The sequence below is a fragment of the Hyperolius riggenbachi genome, chromosome 7, assembly GCF_040937935.1.
Source record: "Hyperolius riggenbachi isolate aHypRig1 chromosome 7, aHypRig1.pri, whole genome shotgun sequence".
Taxonomy (NCBI): Eukaryota; Metazoa; Chordata; class Amphibia; order Anura; family Hyperoliidae; genus Hyperolius; species Hyperolius riggenbachi.
In genome coordinates this window covers 55,162,490-55,183,170 of record NC_090652.1, presented here as the reverse complement: position 1 = coordinate 55,183,170, position 20,681 = coordinate 55,162,490, and positions in this window count along the sequence as shown.

Sequence of the window (20,681 nt, the reverse complement as noted above, 5' to 3'; positions counted from 1 at the left end):
TAAGTATGGTGTTATGCTGCCATCCAGTGGCAAAGCGTTCTAGTTGTCTTTGGCAAATCAAACAATGCTCACATGCAGCTTTGTATGTTGAATAAATACTCTGTATGATGGCAATTGTGCCCTATTGTATAGAAGATAAAGATAAATATAAGTGACATAAGAGCATAAAAAAATTAAAAGACAGGCTTTAAACATCAGAGTAAAATGAGATTAAGAAAAGATCCATGATTGTGACCAAGCTGCATAATTAATCAGAAGTGCAGATGTGGTCACAAAAAGACCATGATTTGAAAGTCCCTATATACATCAGTATTTATAAATCACTGTATGTGCCAACATAAGACTTAGGGCTTGATTCACAAAGCGGTGCTAACCTACTTAGCACGTCTAAAGTCTTTAGACGCGCTAACCAGGGTGCTAAGTAGGTGAGCACCGGATTTCTCAATCAGATCGCGCACTAACTTTGCGCGCGCAAAGTTTTACGCGCGCAAAGTTTTACGCGCGCCAAGTCCCATAGGCTTTAATGAGCACTTCGCGCGGAGCGCCCTGCGCTCTGTGCAGTACGCGCGTAAAGTTTTACGCGCATAAAGTTTTGCGCGCGTAAAGTTTTATGCGCAAAAAACTTGTTTAGACGTGCTAAGGGGGTTTTCACAGGCGTGCTAACAGTTAGCACCGCTTTGTGAATCAAGCCCTTAATAAAACAAAGATAAAAATATAAAGATACAAAGATAAAAAAGAGAAATTAATTGAAAATAAAAACAGGGATAAAAGAGAGCGACTGGCCAAAAGAAAGACGGAGTAAGGGTGTTTAATACATTTTTTCTAGTACTTCATTTAGGCCCTCTGGGATGAGGGTTTTGAGAGTTTGGATCCAATTAGTGTTGGGCGAACATCTAGATGTTCGGGTTCGGGCCGAACAGGCCGAACATGGCCGCGATGTTCGGGTGTTCGACCCGAACTCCGAACATAATGGAAGTCAATGGGGACCCGAACTTTTGTGCTTTGTAAAGCCTCCTTACATGCTACATACCCCAAATTTACAGGGTATGTGCACCTTGGGAGTGGGCACAAGAGGAAAAAAAAATTTGCAAAAAGAGCTTATAGTTTTTGAGAAAATTGATTGTAAAGTTTCAAAGGAAAAACTGTCTTTTAAATGTGGAAAATGTCATGTTTCTTTGCACAGGTAACATGCTTTTTTTCGCCATGCAGTCATAAATGTAATACAGAGAAGAGGTTCCACGAAAAGGGACCGGTAACGCTAACCCAGCAGCAGCAGCAGCACACGAGATGGAACAGGAGGAGGCGCAGGAGGAGAAGGCCACGCTTTGAGACACAACAACCCAGGCCTTGCATGAGGACAAGAAGCATGCGGATAGCATGCTTTGTACCGGCATGCAGTCATAAATGTAATAAAGATAAGTGGTTCAATAAACAGGGACCACGCGGCAACGCTAACCCAGCAGCAGCAGACGTGATGGAACAGGAGGAGGCGCAGGAGGAGAAGGCCACGCTTTGTGAGACACAACAACCCAGGCCTTGCATGAGGACAAGAAGCATGCGGATAGCATGCTTTGTACCGCCATGCAGTCATAAATGTAATAAAGATAAGAGGTTCCATAAACAGGGACCGGCAACGCTAACCCAGCAGCAGCAGCAGCACACGTGATGGAACAGGAGCAGGCGCAGGAGGAGAAGGCCATGCTTTTTGAGACACAACAACCCAGGCCTTGCATGAGGACAAAAAGCGTGCGGATAGCATGCTTTGTACCGCCATGCAGTCATAAATGTAATAAAGATAAGTGGTTCAATAAACAGGGACCACGCGGCAACGCTAACCCAGCAGCAGCAGACGTGATGGAACAGGAGGAGGCGCAGGAGGAGAAGGCCATGCTTTTTGAGACACAACAACCCAGGCCTTGCATGAGGACAAAAAGCGTGCGGATATAGCAGCAATGCTTTTTGCCGCCATGCAGTCATAAATGTAATACAGATGAGAGGTTCAATAAACAGGGACCGGAAACGCTACACCATCCAAGATGTTCATTGGTCATGTTACTTGGTTGGGGTCCTGGAGTGTTGCGTAGTCATTTCCAATCCAGGATTGATTCATTTTAATTTGAGTCAGACGGTCTGCATTTTCTGTGGAGAGGCGGATACGCCGATCTGTGACGATGCCTCCGGCAGCACTGAAACAGCGTTCCGACATAACGCTGGCTGCCGGGCAAGCCAGCACCTCTATTGCGTACATTGCCAGTTCATGCCAGGTGTCTAGCTTCGATACCCAATAGTTGAAGGGTGCAGATGGATTGTTCGACACAGCTACGTCATCTGACATGTAGTCCTTGACCATCTTCTCCAGGCGATCGGTGTTGGAGGTGGATCTGCACGCTTGCTGTTCAGTGGGCTGCTGCTGCATGGGTGTCAGAAAATTTTCCCACTCCAAGGACACTGCCGATACCATTCCCTTTTGGGCACTAGCTGCGGCTTGCGTTGTTTGCTGCCCTCCTGGTCGTCCTGGGTTTGCGGAAGTCAGTCTGTCGGCGTACAACTGGCTAGAGGAGGGGGAGGATGTCAATCTCCTCTCTAAAGTCTCCACAAGGGCCTGCTGGTATTGTTCCATTTTGACCTGTCTGACTCTTTCTTCAAGCAGTTTTGGAACATTGTGTTTGTACCGTGGATCCAGAAGGGTATAAACCCAGTAATTGGTGTTGTCCAGAATGCGCACAATGCGTGGGTCGCGTTCAATGCAGTCTAGCATGAATTGAGCCATGTGTGCCAGAGTCCTACCAGAATCCTCATCATCCTCTTGTGAGCGTTGTGATAGTTGTTGTGATGCATCATAGTCGTCACCTTCCTCCTGGTCTGCTTCTGCTGACCATTCGCGCTGAATTGTGGAAGTCCAACGTGCACCGCTCTGGCCCTCGTCAGTGGTGGCATGAAATTCCTGCTCCAACTCCAGCTGTTCCTCCTCCTCTTCTTCGTCATAGCTGCTGGGGCCAGCGTTTCCTGAGGCGGATGGCCTGATGTTGGTACCATCACGCTGATCGTTTTCTCCTTCAGATTCCCCCAGTTGCATCATGACAGCTGTTTCCTTGATTTTCAACATTGACCTCTTCAGTAAACACAGCAGTGGTATGGTAATGCTGACTGAAGAGTTGTCACTGCTCACAAGCAACGTGGATTGCTCAAAATTTTGGAGGACTTGGCAGAGGTCCAACATGTTGGCCCAATCGGATCCACAGAAGCTTGGCAGCTGACCGGATGCGCCTCGGTACTGCGCCGTCATGTACTGGACCACTGCACTCTTCTGCTCGCAAAAGCGGGCTAGCATGTGCAGCGTAGAATTCCAGCGCGTAGGGACATCACACAGCAAGCGATGGTGGGGGAGATTGAAGCGCTCCTGCATCTTGGCGAGTGCCCCCGAAGCAGTACTGGAATTTCTACAATGTTTGGCCACTCGACGCACCTTCAACAGAAGATCGGCCACGCCTGGGTATGTCCTCAGGAACCGCTGAACTACTAGGTTCATCACGTGCGCCAGGCAAGGGATGTGTGTCAGCTTAGCCAACCTTAAAGCGCGAATGAGATTACTCCCATTATCACACACAACCATGCCCGGTTTCAGGTCCAGCGGTGCCAGCCACAAATCCGTCTGTTCTTTTATTCCCTTCCAAATTTCCTCCCCTGTGTGCTGCTTATCCCCAAGGCAGATCAGCTTCAGCAACGCTTGCTGACGCATGCCAACAGCTGTGCTGCACTGCTTCCACGATCCTACTGCTGCTGGGTTAGCGTTTCCGGATGAGGTACAGCTTTGAGATGCGTTGGAGGAGAAGGAGTCAGAGAGGTAGGTGCTGCTGTTGTTATCCAGTGGGAGGGACGGCGGTGCAGCTGTTTGCGGCGTGGGCAACACCCGCGCCGTAGCAGGTGAGGAATCGCTGCCAGGCTCCACAAGGTTCACCCAGTGCGCGGTAAGGGAGATGTATCGACCCTGGCCGAACGCACTCGTCCAGGTGTCAGTGGTGAGGTGAACCTTGCAGGCAACGGCATTCTTCAAGCTTCGGGTTATTTTGCTGACCACGTGCTCATGCAACTCAGGCACTGCAGAGCGCGCAAAGTGGTAGCGGCTGGGAACCACGTAACGTGGGATGGCCACTGACATCATGCCCTTGAAGCTGTTTGTCTCCACCACTCGATATGGCAGCATTTCGCAGGCCAGAAGCTTGGCTATGCTGGCTGTTACTGCCACGGCCCGGGGGTCATTTGCTGGCAATTTCCTCTTGCGCTCAAACATCTCCGACACAGACAACTGAACCATAGCGCTGCACACGGAAGGGCTGTTGGTTGTTGTGTTTGATGAACACTGGGAGACCTCAAGAGCACTACTCCGGAAAGTGACAGTGTCAGCGTCGTCTGATGTTTGTGAATGTTGTGAACCACGCAATGGCTGGGCTACTGCTGCTGCTGAGGCGGGTCTGGTGGTGAGTCTGGTGAACCCAAGGGAGGCAGTGTTGCTGGTACCCTGTCCTGCCGAGTTTGCCCACAGAGTGGGATGTTTGGATAGCATGTGGCGGCTCATGCTGGTGGTGGAGAGGTTGTTAATACTTTTCCCCCTGCTCAGGCGGGTCTTGCACACCTTGCAAATCGCCATGGTAACATCCTCAGTGCAGTCTTCAAAGAAAGCCCAGACTTTGGAGCACCTGCCTTGCTGGCGATTTCTGTTTGCGCCTCTTTTGCCTCTCACTTGAACTTCCATGCTTGCGGTGCCTGAAATTGCGCGCCGCCTACCTTGTGGCACAAGGCGAACTCGTGCAGCAGTGGGTTCTTCAACAGACTCATCTGTGCTGCTGCTACGACGGCGATGTTCTCGGTCACAAACAAAATCTGGGTCTATGTCCACATTGCCCATACCCTCCTCTTCCATCTCCTGAAACTCGTCATATGTCATTGTGGGGGGCCGCCGCCGTGGAGTAGAGCTCCCCAGAACAACCTCTGCGCAGCTCACTCCAACGTCGTCTTCCAGATCTTGTCGGCCGACCTCCTGCAATTGCAACCCCTCCTGCCCAACTTGCTCTGGGATTTGGGTTTCCGAGTCCTCCTCGGACTCGCCTTGTATTTCAGTGCGCGGTGCATTTCCCACAGTTAATGGTTGTGAATCCGGGCACAACATTTCTGGCTGTTCCTCCATTGACCTTTGAAAGGTGGAAGTTTGTTGGGCTGGGAATAGCTCCTGCGAATACCCCATTGTGTCCTGAGGTAATTCATCGGACTGGTTATCTGGCAGTTGTGTGCGTGGTGTCGCTGCCGGTTGTGTCAGCTTTGTGCCCACTGGCTCCTTGTAACTGGCTGAGGACTCGGACCTCGTGCGTGATGTGCTGGTGCTGCTTAACCCACTGCTGGATGCTTGAGAGGCCATCCAAGTAATTATCTGGTCCTGTTCTTTTGGATTTGTGAGGGTTGTTGTCCTGGACAACATGGGCGGTATTGAGTGGGTTTTCATGGGTGCTCCCCTGTGGCCTGTACGTGAACCGTCAGGGGAAACACCTCTTCCCTTGCCCCTTCCTCTTTCACCGGATTTCTTCCTCATTTCACTTATCCTTACAGTACACGCTGACTGGCAGCAGTACAGTGGCAGTACAGAAATGCTATACAGTACCACTATTCCCAGCAGCGACACAGAGCACAATGCTATACAGTGGCGGGTGAGCGGTGTACCACTATTCCCAGCAGCGACACAGAGCACAATGCTATACAGTGGCGGGTGAGCGGTGTACTACTGTTCCCAGGCCCAGCAGACACAGAGTGGAAGTAAACACAATGCTATATAGTCTGGCTGAGCCGTGTACACAGAGTGGCAGTACACACAATGCTATATAGTCTGGCTGAGCCGTGTACACAGAGTGGCAGTACACACAATGCTATATAGTCTGGCTAAGCGGTGTACACAGAGTGTCAGTAAACAACGGTATATAGTCTGGCTGAGTGGTGTACACAGAGTGGCAGTAAACACAATGCTATATATAGCGTGGCTGAGCGAGGTGCACAGTGGCAGTACACACAATGCTATATAGTCAGGCTAGGCCGTGTACACAGAGTGTCAGAAAACACAATGCTATATATAGCGTGGCTGAGCGAGGTGCACAGTGGCAGTACACACAATGCTATATAGTCAGGCTGAGCGGTGTACACAGAGTGTCATTAAAAATGGTATATAGTCTGGCTGAGCAGTGTACACAGAGTGTCAGTAAACAATGGTATATAGTCTGGCTGAGCGGTGTACACAGAGTGGCAGTAAACACAATGCTATATATAGCGTGGCTGAGCGAGGTGCACAGTGGCAGTACACACAATGCTATCTAGTCAGGCTAAGCCGTGTACACAGAGTGTCAGAAAACACAATGCTATATATAGCGTGGCTGAGCGAGGTGCACAGTGGCAGTACACACAATGCTATATAGTCAGGCTGAGCGGTGTACACAGAGTGTCAGTAAACAACGGTATATAGTCTGGCTGAGCGGTGTACACAGAGTGGCAGTAAACACAATGCTATATATAGCGTGGCTGAGCGAGGTGCACAGTGGCAGTACACACAATGCTATATAGCCAGGCTAAGCCGTGTACACAGAGTGTCAGAAAACACAATGCTATATATAGCGTGGCTGAGCGAGGTGCACAGTGGCAGTACACACAATGCTATCTAGTCAGGCTAAGCCGTGTACACAGAGTGTCAGAAAACACAATGCTGTATATAGCGTGGCTGAGCGAGGTGCACAGTGGCAGTACACACAATGCTATATAGTCAGGCTGAGCGGTGTACACAGAGTGTCAGTAAACAATGGTATATAGTCTGGCTGAGCGGTGTACACAGAGTGTCAGTAAACAACGGTATATAGTCTGGCTGAGCGGTGTACACAGAGTGGCAGTAAACACAATGCTATATATAGCGTGGCTGAGCGAGGTGCACAGTGGCAGTACACACAATGCTATATAGCCAGGCTAAGCCGTGTACACAGAGTGTCAGAAAACACAATGCTATATATAGCGTGGCTGAGCGAGGTGCACAGTGGCAGTACACACAATGCTATATTAGTCAGGCTAAGCCGTGTACACAGAGTGTCAGAAAACACAATGCTATATATAGCGTGGCTGAGCGAGGTACACAGTGGCAGTAAACAATGCTATATATAGTGTGGCTGAGCGAGCGGTGTACTACTGTTCCCAGCAGCGACACACAATGACTGGGGGGACCCTGGCTAGCGTGGCTGGAGAGCGAACTACCCTGCCTGCCTACCCAAAGCTAAACCCACAGAGAAATGGCGGAGATATGACGTGGTTCGGGTATTTATTTACCCGAACCACGTGACCGTTCGGCCAATCAGAGCGCGTTCGGGCCCGAACCACGTGACCCGTTCGGCCAATCACAGCGCTAGCCGAACGTTCGGGGAACGTTCGGCCATGCGCTCTTAGTTCGGCCATGTGGCCGAACGGTTTGGCCGAGCACCGTCAGGTGTTCGGCCGAACTCGAACATCACCCGAACAGGGTGATGTTCTGCAGAACCCGAACAGTGGCGAACACTGTTCGCCCAACACTAGATCCAATACATTTCATATTTTTTCAAATGTTCGGAAGCATTTGGTGTTTTGACGTCCACTGAGTCAATCAGTGTGATATTGAAGAAAAGTGGGTTGTGATCGTGGTGAGTGTTAAAGTGCCATGATACGCTGTGAAGGGGGAAACTGTTAATGATGTTACGTTTATGTTGTCCGATTCTACACCGTGCAAATTGAGTGGTTCTCCCCACGTACTGGAGGCGGCAGGGACATGAGATAAGGTAGATGACAAACTTGGATTCACATGAGAGATGTTTTTTAATGGGGTATTCAATGCCTGTACTGGTTGATGTAAATGTTGAGGCGGGCTGTATGAATTGGCATGCTAGGCACCGATTCTTCTTGCAAGGGGAGCAGCCAGGCTCCTGTGGTGGTTGGGTGGTGGGAGGAATGGAGTTGGTAGGTGTGCTTAGTTTGCTGGGTGCTAAAATACTATGAAGATTGGGAGCCTCAAACTACGCACACCTACCAACTCCATTCCTCCCACCACCCAACCACCACAAGAGCCTGGCTGCTCCCCTTGCAAGAAGAATCGGTGCCTAGCATGCCAATTCATACAGCCCGCCTCAACATTTACATCAACCAGTACAGGCATTGAATACCCCATTAAAAAACATCTCTCATGTGAATCCAAGTCTGTCATCTACCTTATCTCATGTCCCTGCCGCCTCCAGTACGTGGGGAGAACCACTCAATTTGCACGGTGTAGAATCGGACAACATAAACGTAACATCATTAACAGTTTCCCCCTTTACAGCGTATCATGGCACTTTAACACTCACCACGATCACAACCCACTTTTCTTCAATATCACACTGATTGACTCAGTGGACATCAAAACACCAAATGCTTCCGAACATTTGAAAAAATATGAAATGTATTGGATCCAAACTCTCAAAACCCTCATCCCAGAGGGCCTAAATGAAGTACTAGAAAAAATGTATTAAAGGGAAGGTTCAAGCAAAATAAAAAAATGAGTTTTACTTACCTGGGGCTTCTACCAGCCCCATGCAGCCATCCTGTGCCCTCGTAGTCACTCACTGCTGCTCCAGTCCCCCGCTGGCAGCTTGCCGACCTCGTATTTTTACGCATTCCCGCTAGTGCAGGAACATTAACACATACATTTTTACGCATTACTGGTTCAATGCGTAAAAATGTACGCATTGAAACAGTAATGCGTAAAAAATGTATGTGTTAATGTTCCTGTACTAGCGGGAATGCGTAAAAATGTATGCAATGCGGCCCGCCGACCTCCGAGGTCGGCAAGCTGCCAGCGGGGGACTGGAGCAGCAGTGAGTGACTACGAGGGCACAGGATGGCTGCATGGGCTGGTAGAAGCCCCAGGTAAGTGAAACTCATTTTTTTATTTTGCTTGAACCTTCCCTTTAAACACCCTTACTCCGTTTTTCTTTTGGCCAGTCGCTCTCTTTTATCCCTGCTTTTATCCCTGTTTTTATTTTCTATTAATTTCTCTTTTTTATCTTTTTATCTTTAGATTTTTATCTTTGTTTTATTAAGTCTTATGTTGGCAGATACAGTGATTTATAAATACTGATGTATATAGGGACTTTCAAATCATGGTCTTTTTGTGACCACATCTGCACTTCTGATTAATTATGCAGCTTGGTCACAATCATGGATCTTTTCTTAATCTCATTTTACTCTGATGTTTAAAGCCTGTCTTTTAGTTTTTTTATGCTCTTATGTCACTTATATTTATCTTTATCTTCTATACAATAGGGCACAATTGCCATCATACAGAGTATTTATTCAACATACAAAGCTGCATGTGAGCATTGTTTGATTTGCTAAAGACAACTAGAACGCTTTGCCACTGGATGACATAACACCATACTTATAAAGCTGATTTATACATCTATTGCAAACGTTTTTTCATATTTAACCACTTCACCCTACCTGGACGAAAATTTTCGTCCAGGTAGGGTGCGCGCACTCCTGCGGGTCGCGCGCGCTCCCGCGGGCCCCCCCGTGTGCGCCCCCGCTGCTGGCCGTTAGCCCATCCATCAATGAAAGGGATTATAAATCCCTTTCACTGATCGGACCCCCCCGGAGAAAAGCCGACAGTGTTTTTTCAGACGCTGCGGCTTTTCTGAGCTCTGGTCTCCTTTCTTCTGCCTGGGAGCGAGATCGATCGCTCCCAGGACTTTTTGACTGTGGCCATCTTGTGGCCAAAAAGCAAACTACACCAAAAACACACTTAGTATTAAATAAATACATTTTTAAACATTAAAAATCCCCCGTTTACCTCCCACACCAAAAAATACCCACATACAAGTTTTAATAAAAAAAGAAAAAAAAATTACAATAACAAAAAAAAATAAATAAATAAATAGTTACCTAAGGGTCTGAACTTTTTAAATATGCATGTCAAAGGAGTATATCAATATGATTTATTAAATTATGGGCTTCTAAATAGTGATGGATGCAAATTGAAAAAATGCACCTTTATTTCCAAATAAAATATTGTCGCCATACATTGTGATAGGGACATAATTTTAACGGTGTAATACCCGGGACATATGGGCAAATACAATACGTGAGTTTTAATTATGGAGGCATGTATTATTTTAAAACTATAATGGACGAAAACGGACAAATAATGCATTTTTTCCGTTATTCTCTTATTCTTCCTGTTAAAATGCATTTACAGTAAAGTGGCTCTTGTAGTGGCAAAATGTACCACCCACAGAAAGCCTAATTGGTGGCGGAAAAAACAAGATATAGATCAATTCATTGTGATGACGAGTAGTGATAAAGTTATTAGCAAATAAATGGGAGGTGAAAGTTCCTCGGATGAAAAAAAATCTCCACCCTGTAGGCTGAAGTGGTTAATATATGAATTGTTCCCCTACTGTATGTTCTCACGTCTGTGACCTTTTTGTTTTATGTATATCGTATAGCTCACACTGCTAATCCTGCTGTTTTTTATATATATATATTTCTATAATGCAGATTATATGGGCACTTTGCCCTTCTCCAAGATGGCTGGTCGTCCCCCGCATGCGCCTTGCACTCTATGCGTACCGCGTCAATCCAGACGCATGCGCACCTGTACCAACACATCTCATGCGTATTGCGTCAATCTAGACGCATGCGCACTTATATCAACAACACCCGGCGCCTTAGTCAACACGTCATGCCGGGTGCGACGCGGCCGGTGCGCACCACGCCTGCGCAATATACGCATCCACGTCTGGGCACCCGGACCGCTTCACGAACACGCCCACTCACAGCGGATTGGCTTCCAATCCACTCACGTCACTCCCCTCTCTACTTCTATACATCTATACACCGGCTGAGGCATCCTACGTGGCAGCTCCTGATTAGCCACTAGCTCAAATACACACACGACCAGCCCCATACCCATACACGCCCAGCTCCATTTCTCTCTATACCCCATTGGCCACCAGGCATACTCTCCCGAGAAACAACCCTGCCCACTCAGACCCTCCCAAGTTCCCCATCGGCTTTTCCCTCCAATTCCACACATTTAAAGAGGAACTGAACTCAGGATTTGAAAACGGAGCATAGCAATCGATGTAAAAAATTGTTGGCAAAAAGAGTGCAATAAATGTACAAAAATATGTAAATAAACTGTATAATTACAATAACTCACTAAACCCCACCCCCTGTGACATCAGCTGCCTCGGCAATGCTCGGCAAGCTCCCACAGATCACTGTGAGACCTTCTTCTGCTGTCTTATGCAAAGTCCGCCTACCACTGTGCATCATCAGGAGGCGCCTCCAGTGCCGAGAAACATGACAGCCTCAGCACAGACAGCTGAGAAGCCAGCCAGCACCCAGCAGAACAGTGGAGAGAAGGGAACGAGGAGGGACATCCGACACTGGAGGAAGCAAGAGTGATACAGCAAAGGGAAAAACAGACAGCTGGGGAGAAGAGTCAGCAGCAGTGAGGGGCCAGCATGTCATAATCTCTTCAGCAGAGATACAATGTTGGAACAGCACTACGCAGCAGCCCGGAGAGGCATGTGCCCCCCCCTCCTCACAGCAAGAAGGCACTGAGGATGCAGCACACACACAGCTATAGTCAGTGAGCACACAGCACCACGCTCTGCTGTGTGACTGGGTGTGCTGCCCTTCCCCCCCTTTCTCCCTAGGCAGAGCGCAGTGCATTTGAAAAGTGTCTGACACACAGCGAGGCTACTGCTTTCCCCAGCCAACATTCTCCACAGCTCACCGAGCAGCAGACAGCAGGAGAGGGGGAACTGCTGTAACATCTGCTGAATGAGATAGGGTCCTCTGAACTAATCTCCATGGCCATCACACCCCGACTGCTCCTCAACGCCCTCATTGCCACTGAATGCTTCTTTCAGTCTCATCTGTGTCCTGGACCTCACAACTGTCTGCTCTGCTGATCAGCATATATAGTAGTGCAAGGGCAGTCAGTTGTTGTGGAGTGTGGCATATGGATGAGAATAATAGCTTTATGATTTGCAATGACATGACAAGAAACAGGGAGGAAAAATGAGGAGTCCCTTGCTAATTGATTCCTATCTACACTTAAACTACATCAGCCTCACTTCTGTGTTTCCTGTGTGCCTGTCTCCTCTCCTGTTCTCTCCCTGATCTCTCCTTCCTGTATGCCTGTCTCCTCTCCCTGATCTCTCATTCCTGTGTGCCTGTCTCCTGTTCTCTCCCTGATCTCTCATTCCTGTATGCCTGTCTCCTCTCCTGTTCTCTCCCTGATCTCTCATTCCTGTATGCCTGTCTCCTCTCCTGTTCTCTCATTCCTGTGTGCCTGTCTCCTGTTCTCTCCCTGATCTCTCATTCCTGTGTGCCTGTCTCCTGTTCTCTCCCTGATCTCTCATTCCTGTGTGCCTGTCTCCTGTTCTCTCCCTGATCTCTCATTCCTGTGTGCCTGTCTCCTGTTCTCTCCCTGATCTCTCATTCCTGTGTGCCTGTCTCCTGTTCTCTCCCTGATCTCTCATTCCTGTATGCCTGTCTCCTCTCCTGTTCTCTCCCTGATCTCTCATTCCTGTATGCCTGTCTCCTCTCCTGTTCTCTCCCTGATCTCTCATTCCTGTATGCCTGTCTCCTCTCCTGTTCTCTCATTCCTGTGTGCCTGTCTCCTGTTCTCTCCCTGATCTTTCATTCCTGTATGCCTGTCTCCTGTTCTCTCCCTGATCTCTCATTCCTGTGTGCCTGTCTCCTGTTCTCTCCCTGATCTCTCATTCCTGTGTGCCTGTCTCCTGTTCTCTCCCTGATCTCTCATTCCTGTGTGCCTGTCTCCTGTTCTCTCCCTGATCTCTCATTCCTGTGTGCCTGTCTACTGTTCTCTCCCTGATCTCTCATTCCTGTGTGCCTGTCTCCTGTTCTCTCCCTGATCTCTCATTCCTGTGTGCCTGTCTCCTCTCCTGTTCTCTCATTCCTGTGTGCCTGTCTCCTGTTCTCTCCCTGATCTCTCATTCCTGTATGCCTGTCTCCTGTTCTCTCCCTGATCTCTCATTCCTGTATGCCTGTCTCCTCTCCTGTTCTCTCCCTGATCTCTCATTCCTGTGTGCCTGTCTCCTGTTCTCTCCCTGATCTCTCATTCCTGTGTGCCTGTCTCCTGTTCTCTCCCTGATCTCTCATTCCTGTGTGCCTGTCTCCTGTTCTCTCCCTGATCTCTCATTCCTGTGTGCCTGTCTCCTGTTCTCTCCCTGATCTCTCATTCCTTTGTGCCTGTCTCCTGTTCTCTCCCTGATCTCTCATTCCTGTGTGCCTGTCTCCTCTCCTGTTCTCTCATTCCTGTGTGCCTGTCTCCTCTCCTGTTCTCTCATTCCTGTGTGCCTGTCTCCTGTTCTCTCCCTGATCTTTCATTCCTGTGTGCCTGTCTCCTGTTCTCTCCCTGATCTCTCATTCCTGTGTGCCTGTCTCCTCTCCTGTTCTCTCATTCCTGTGTGCCTGTCTCCTGTTCTCTCCCTGATCTTTCATTCCTGTGTGCCTGTCTCCTGTTCTCTCCCTGATCTTTCATTCCTGTGTGCCTGTCTCCTGTTCTCTCCCTGATCTCTCATTCCTGTGTGCCTGTCTCCTGTTCTCTCCCTGATCTCTCATTCCTGTGTGCCTGTCTCCTGTTCTCTCCCTGATCTCTCATTCCTGTGTGCCTGTCTCCTGTTCTCTCCCTGATCTCTCATTCCTGTGTGCCTGTCTCCTGTTCTCTCCCTGATCTCTCATTCCTGTGTGCCTGTCTCCTGTTCTCTCCCTGATCTCTCATTCCTGTATGCCTGTCTCCTCTCTTGTCCTGTCCCTGATCTCGCATTCCTGTGTACCTGCCCCGTTCTCTCCCTGATCTCTCTTCAGGTGGCCATTAACAATACAATCCCCTGTACAATTTATTTTCCAATATGATCGTTTAAGCCCACTAACAGAAGTAAAACTGCTAATTCATCAAATTAATAGAATTCATTCATTTTTCTGATCAATTCCATCAATCTGATTTAATTGGGTAACGTTTTTCCAACCATTACTGGCCCTGATCATATTGATCAAATTGGATTGTTCGTCCCGGGGATTGCATCATTGCACCTTTCCTCCCACCCTTGCCACACACTCAAAAATACTTCTCTGGTTCAAGGAGAATTCCAGACCCAGGCACTAGTGTAGCTAAACTTTAATTTAAATATTCTGGTAAGACTACTCTGACTAGCTATGGTGGCATAGTGGTTAGCACACTGGCTTTACAGCGCTGGGCCTAGTTCAAATCCCAGCCAGGGCACTATCTGCACAGAATTTGTATGTTCTCCCCATGCCTGTGTGGGTTTCTCCCATGAATATACAGAATAAGTTAATTGGCTTCCACCTACAGTAAATTGGCCCTAGACTGCGATACTACATTACAAGACACATAGACATATAACTATGGTAGGGATTCGATTGTGAGCCCCTCTGAGGGACAGTTAAGTGACAAGACTATATACTCTGTACAGCGCTGCGTAATATGTCAGAGCTGTATAATTACTAAATAACAATAGTCTAATGTCCTACCATATTATTATTATGTATTTATATAGCACTGACCTCCTCTGCAGCACTTTACAGAGTACATAGTCATGTCACTGACTGTCCTCAGAGGAGCTCACAATCTGATCCTGCCATAGTCATAGCCTAATGTCCTACAATATAATTATGGGGGGGGGGGGCAGGCTAAAACTTTCCTGGTGGGCCCTTAGTGTCCCAGTCTGGCCCTGCTGGAGGAAGCAAGAGAGGCACAGCTGAGGGAGATTGAAAGGTGAACTGACAGCTAATCAGCAGCGACCAACACCCTCCCCCAGGTAGGGAGGGCGGATGTGGGAAGCGCCGCTCAAGTCTTCTTGCTGGCCAGGTCTCCAAACTGCTGTGACCTCTGTAGCCGCAGCAAGTTCTCTACTTTACAAAATATAGACCATGCTGTGTCTACACAGGTCACATTGGTTTGAGAGACAGAAGAATCCAGCAGGGGGAGGAGCCTCTGGTAATGGGTGCAGCAGGTGTGCAGAGCTGGGAACTCCGGTGCACAGATATCTCCCCACCAGAGCCCCTGAGAGATAGAAAAATCCAGCAGGGGGAGGAGCCTCTGGTAATGGGTGCAGCAGGTGTGCAGAGCTGGGAATTCAGATGCACAGAGATCTTGCCACCAGATCCCCTGAGAGGTAGAAGAATCCAGCAGGGGGAGGGGAGCCACTGGTAATGGGTGCAGCAGGGGTGCAGAGCCAGGAACTCAGGTGCACAGAGATCTCACCACCAGATCCCCTGAGAGGTAGAAGAATCCAGCAGGGGGAGGGGAGCCTCTGGTAATGGGTGCAGAAGATGGGCAGAGCTGGGAACTCAGGTGCACAGAGATCTCCCCACCAGAGCCCCTGAGAGATAGGAGAATCCAGCAGGGGAGGAGCCTCTGGTAATGGGTGCAGCAGGTGTGCAGAGCTGGGAATTCAGGTGCACAGAGATCTTGCCACCAGATCCCCTGAAAGGTAGAAGAATCCAGCAGGGGGAGGGGAGCCACTGGTAATGGGTGCAGAAGGTGGGCAGAGCTGGGATGATCCTCATACACACTAAGAGAGGTTTGGCGCTTCACAGTGTAAAAAAAGACTGAACAGGTTTTTCCAAAAAAATCATAAATATATATGCTTCACTGTTAATGCTTCACTCTTTATAAAACTGACCAAATGTCCACTAAAACATATAACACCAAACCTTTCTTAGTGTGTATGTGAACTGATAACGAGAGGGGGCGATTGTGTAAGGGTTGCTTTTTGGCAAATAAAAGTTTTTTCCTGAAATTAGCAAGAGTGAAGTAATATCAGTGAAGCATATGCGTGCCTGTCATTTTTTAAGTGGACATTTAGTCAGTTTTATAAAGAGTGAAGCATTAACAGTGAAGCATATTTATGGAAAAACCTGTTCAGTCTTTTTTACACTGTGAAGCGCCAAACCTCTCTTAGTGTGTATGAGAGCTGGGATGATCACCGACCTGAATCACGAGTGATTCAAATGAGGCTTAATTAGCCTATGCGCTATGTACCGGTAGGAGAAGAGGCGTTTGCAGGGGGGGGGGGGTGACATAAGAGGGGATTCCCTCTGTCAAGCTACCTACAGAGGAGGACAAGGGCGGCTGGATGATGTAAGAGGGGTTTCTGCCTGCGTGACACCTACAAGAAGGGGGGGGGGGGGGGCGGGGGTGTTTGACATAACAGTGGATTCCCTCTGCAGTGTTACCCCCTACCTCTGCCGGACAGGATACGAAAGGGGAGAGCTGCATGACTTCAGGACATGATATGGGATCTGGCACAGCAAGAATGGGGAGAGCTGCATGACTACAGGACATGATACGGGATCTGGCACAAAACGATTGGGGAGAGCTGCATGACCACAGTATGACATCACAAGATCTCACACTGCAGGAGGCATAGTTAGAGAAAAAATAATAATACTTTATCAAGGCATGTGCCAGTGCAGGGTAGCAGCAGAAGCCACAGCTGTCACTTTCCTGTAACAGGGCGACTGATGATGACCTCATGACACTGGGCTGTAAATCTCATTCTGTGGGTGTGAATGGGCATGTCTAACTCCAACTGTAACACCGCCCACAGAATCAGACTCTGCACCTCCTATGGAGTGAGAGCTGCAAAATGGAGGGAGAGAGTTGCAAGATGGAGCCTGCCATTCTCTTTTATTCATAGTTGTATTGCACAAATATATCAACTTTTATATCATAGTCCCCAACCGTCCCGTTTTCGTCGGGACTTGCACGATTTGGGAGGGCTCTCCCGCTATCCCGCTATGACCCCCCAGTGTCCCGGCTGGCTGGGGGGTCAGACGCAGGGGCGGACTGTTTGCGCAGGAAGGGAGGCAGCCAGTGAAAGGGAGCTGGTGGCAAAGCGGCGGAGAAGGGGGGAAGTCTCCCCCCCCTTCCCTCACCTTGGTGCTCCCTTTCCTGGCTCTCCCTTCCGGATTAATGTGTCCCCTCTGATGGCGCAGCGGCTGACAGCGGGCGGGGAGGACTTACCGCTGTTACGCAGCCGAAGGAGAGAGCTGTGATCTGTGCGCCGCAAGTCTGGTCTACTCAAGACCAGACTAGCGGCGCACAGATCACAGCTCCCTCTGCCGGCTGGAAGGACATCGGTAAGTCCTCTCCGCCCGCTGTCACTCTGCCGCTGAGCCATCGGAGGGGACACATTGATCCGGAAGGGAGAGCCAGGAAAGGGAGCACCAAGGTGAGTTAAGGGGGGGGGGAGACTTCCCCCCTTCTCCGCCGCTTTGCCACCAGCTCCCTTTCACTGGCTGCCTCCCTTCCTGGGGGCACCTATACACCTGGCTATACTGGGGACACCAATACACCTGGCTACATATACTGGGGGCACCTATACACCTGGCTGCATATACTGGGGAGACCTATACACCTGGCTGCATATACTGGGGGCACCTATACACCTGGCTGCATATATTGGGGAGACTTATACACCTGGCTACATATACTGGGGGCACCTATACACCTGGCTGCATATACTGGGGGCACTTATACACCTGGCTGCATATACTGGGGGCACCTATACACCTGGCTGCATATACTGGGGGCACCTATACACCTGGCTGCATATACTGGGGGCACCTATACACCTGGCTGCATATACTGGGGAGACCTATACACCTGGCTGCATATACTGGGGGCACCTATACACCTGGCTGCATATACTGGGGGCACCTATACACCTGGCTGCATATACTGGGGGCACCTATACACCTGGCTGCATATACTGGGGGCACCTATACACCTGGCTGCATATACTGGGGGCACCTATACACCTGGCTGCATATACTGGGGGCACCTATACACCTGGCTGCATATACTGGGGAGACCTATACACCTGGCTACATATACTGGGGAGACCTATACACCTAGCTATATATACTGGGGAGACCTATACACCTGGCTGCATATACTGGGGAGACCTATACACCTGGCTGCATATACTGGGGAGACCTATACACCTAGCTATATATACTGGGGAGACCTATACATCTGGCTGCATATACTGGGGAGACCTATACACCTGGCTACATCTACTGGGGACACCTATACACCTGGCTACATATACTGTGGAGATACTTTAAATGGGAACAGTAAATTCGGGCGCCTGAGGCAAGTGGACAAATCGGGCGCCGCCATTCACTCCCATAATAAATATCGTTTAATGGGCGCCCGACAGGAAAAAAGGGCGCCGGAGAAAAATAACGTTTTATAAGCGGCGCCCGGAGACTTTTACTGTTTTATAACTGCTTCTCATGATTACACATTATTTTATGATTTATAATTTTTTAAACATTATTTTTAAACGAAAAACAGTACAATCTTTTTTAAAACATTATTTTTAAACGAAAAACAGCACAATATTTTTTCACACGTTATTAATGCTTATCACAGGGGGGTCTTAGGTTTAGGCACCCCCAGGGGGGTCTTAGGTTTAGGCACCACCAGGGGGGTCTTAGGTTTAGGCACCACCAGGGGGGTCTTAGGTTTAGGCACCAACAGGGGGGTCTTAGGTTTAGGCACCACCAGGGGAGTCTTAGGTTTAGGCACCACCAGGGGGGTCTTAGGTTTAGGCACCAACACGGGGGTCTAGGGGTTAGGGGTAGGTACAGGGAGGGTTACTTACTATTTTTTTTTTAAACGTTATTATACGTTTCACTTTTTAAACGGAAGATTAACGTTTTCACAATTGCCAATTTCATGCACATTATTTAATGATTTATAACTTTATAAAACATTATTTTTAAACGAAATATAGTACATTATATTTTTTTAACGTTATCCATGTTTATCGTTTAAAACCCGGCGCCCTTTTTTCCCAGCGCCCCTTTTTAACGTACGCACTTTAAATTGATATATTACTAATTTTAAATTGTTAATATGAAGGAAAATGAACCAGGATAGAAAGGACCAGTGTGGTTTGAATTATAAAACCACATATTTTTCTTAGGAAATCTTTATGGTATGCGTGACTAGGGGTGTGACGGGGCGTGATAAGGGGTGTGGCAGGGGCGTGGCTTAAGTGTCCCTCTTTCTCATCTCAAAATGTTGGGAGGTATGTTTATATTACCCTTCACAAGTGTTTTGTGTCTAATCATTCATTTCAAAGGGATGAGGAGGCTCAATTTAGTGACTTTTTTTGAGTTCAGTTCCTCTTTAAAGGCAATTAGCACAAACAGCATAACACTGAGGCGCTAATCTCGTTACTACAGATTTCCTGGTAAGTGCTGCTCCTCTTTACACTTCTGAATTTGCTCCTCCTCATGTGTCAGTTAATAATATTTACTGTATCCAGCTTCCTTTGTGTTAGTCATTTGTTCTGCCTGCTAACTTTGTCATCATTTAATACCCCCACACCATGGTAGTTTATTCCTACCCCATGCGCTACTTTGTAAACACACATGCCATCCAGCTCCTTTTTGTCAGTCACGGGTTCCATTTGCTAACTTCTAATATCCCCACACCAACGTAACTTACACCTACCTGATCCCATTTTTGTCCCTACCCCCCCTTCCCTTATCTAACCCCCTCCCCCCACTCACTCCCATCCCCCCCCCCCCCCCCCCCTTGCTCACTCCATGCTTTCCCACAATAAGATGCTTACCTGTGCTCACTCTATGTTTTTTCCCCAATAAGAAATTCTCCTTTAACAACACATTATGCATGTACTTCCATATTCTGAATGTCATTTATGGTGATTCTATTTTATTTGGTAGCTGTCACTCTGCAGTAACTGTTTAGCCTTCCTCATTGCAGCCATTATTGTTTATTGTTTTTGTCTTTACCTTTGTCCACAGTTGTCCCCAATTTTGCCTGATGAAGCCGGCTTGACCTGCGAAACGCGTTGCATTTCTGTCTGGGGTACCATATAATAAATGTGTTAATTTGTATTATAACAGGATCTCATGTCTGCTTTTGTGAGGCAAGTCCACCACTTCCTCCAAGCATTTTTAAAGGTATTATGAATTTTTATCCTGCTGGCGCCTCTGTTCCACGTTGAAATACACTGTGTCCACTCCTGGTGGAGGGGAGTGCTACCCCCAATCTTGATTCCTTTCTACAGAGAGCGACTTCTTAGCCCTGAGTGAGGACAGGCCTAATCTCCTCACCTGCCGTTATAGTGGTTGCCTGCATGGTAACCCATGTTTGTGAGTATAATTACCCTCACTTAACCATTTAACCAATTATCATAACTTACTACACCATATTTGGCTCTCGGTTTTCTCTTTTATATTACTTTCAGCAGTGGCTGCGATATCGGGATCATCATATATGATAGCCATGGTCTTAAAAAAACTCTTGAACTGAAGATAATTCTTCATGACCACTAGGAATACTGTATGCCCATGTCTGTGAATCCCCTGATAATAGGGTTCTAATGAGGGTCACCCTCTGACCCTGAAGAAATGGGTCTCATCTCAAAGTAAGAAAGGCAACGATTTCTGAAATTCTGAAAATCAGATTTATGCCCTGAAAACTTTTCAGGGAGAGGCATTTTTAACTCTACAACTGAAGGGGACTGCACTGGTGCGGTTGCAGGCTGGAGGGT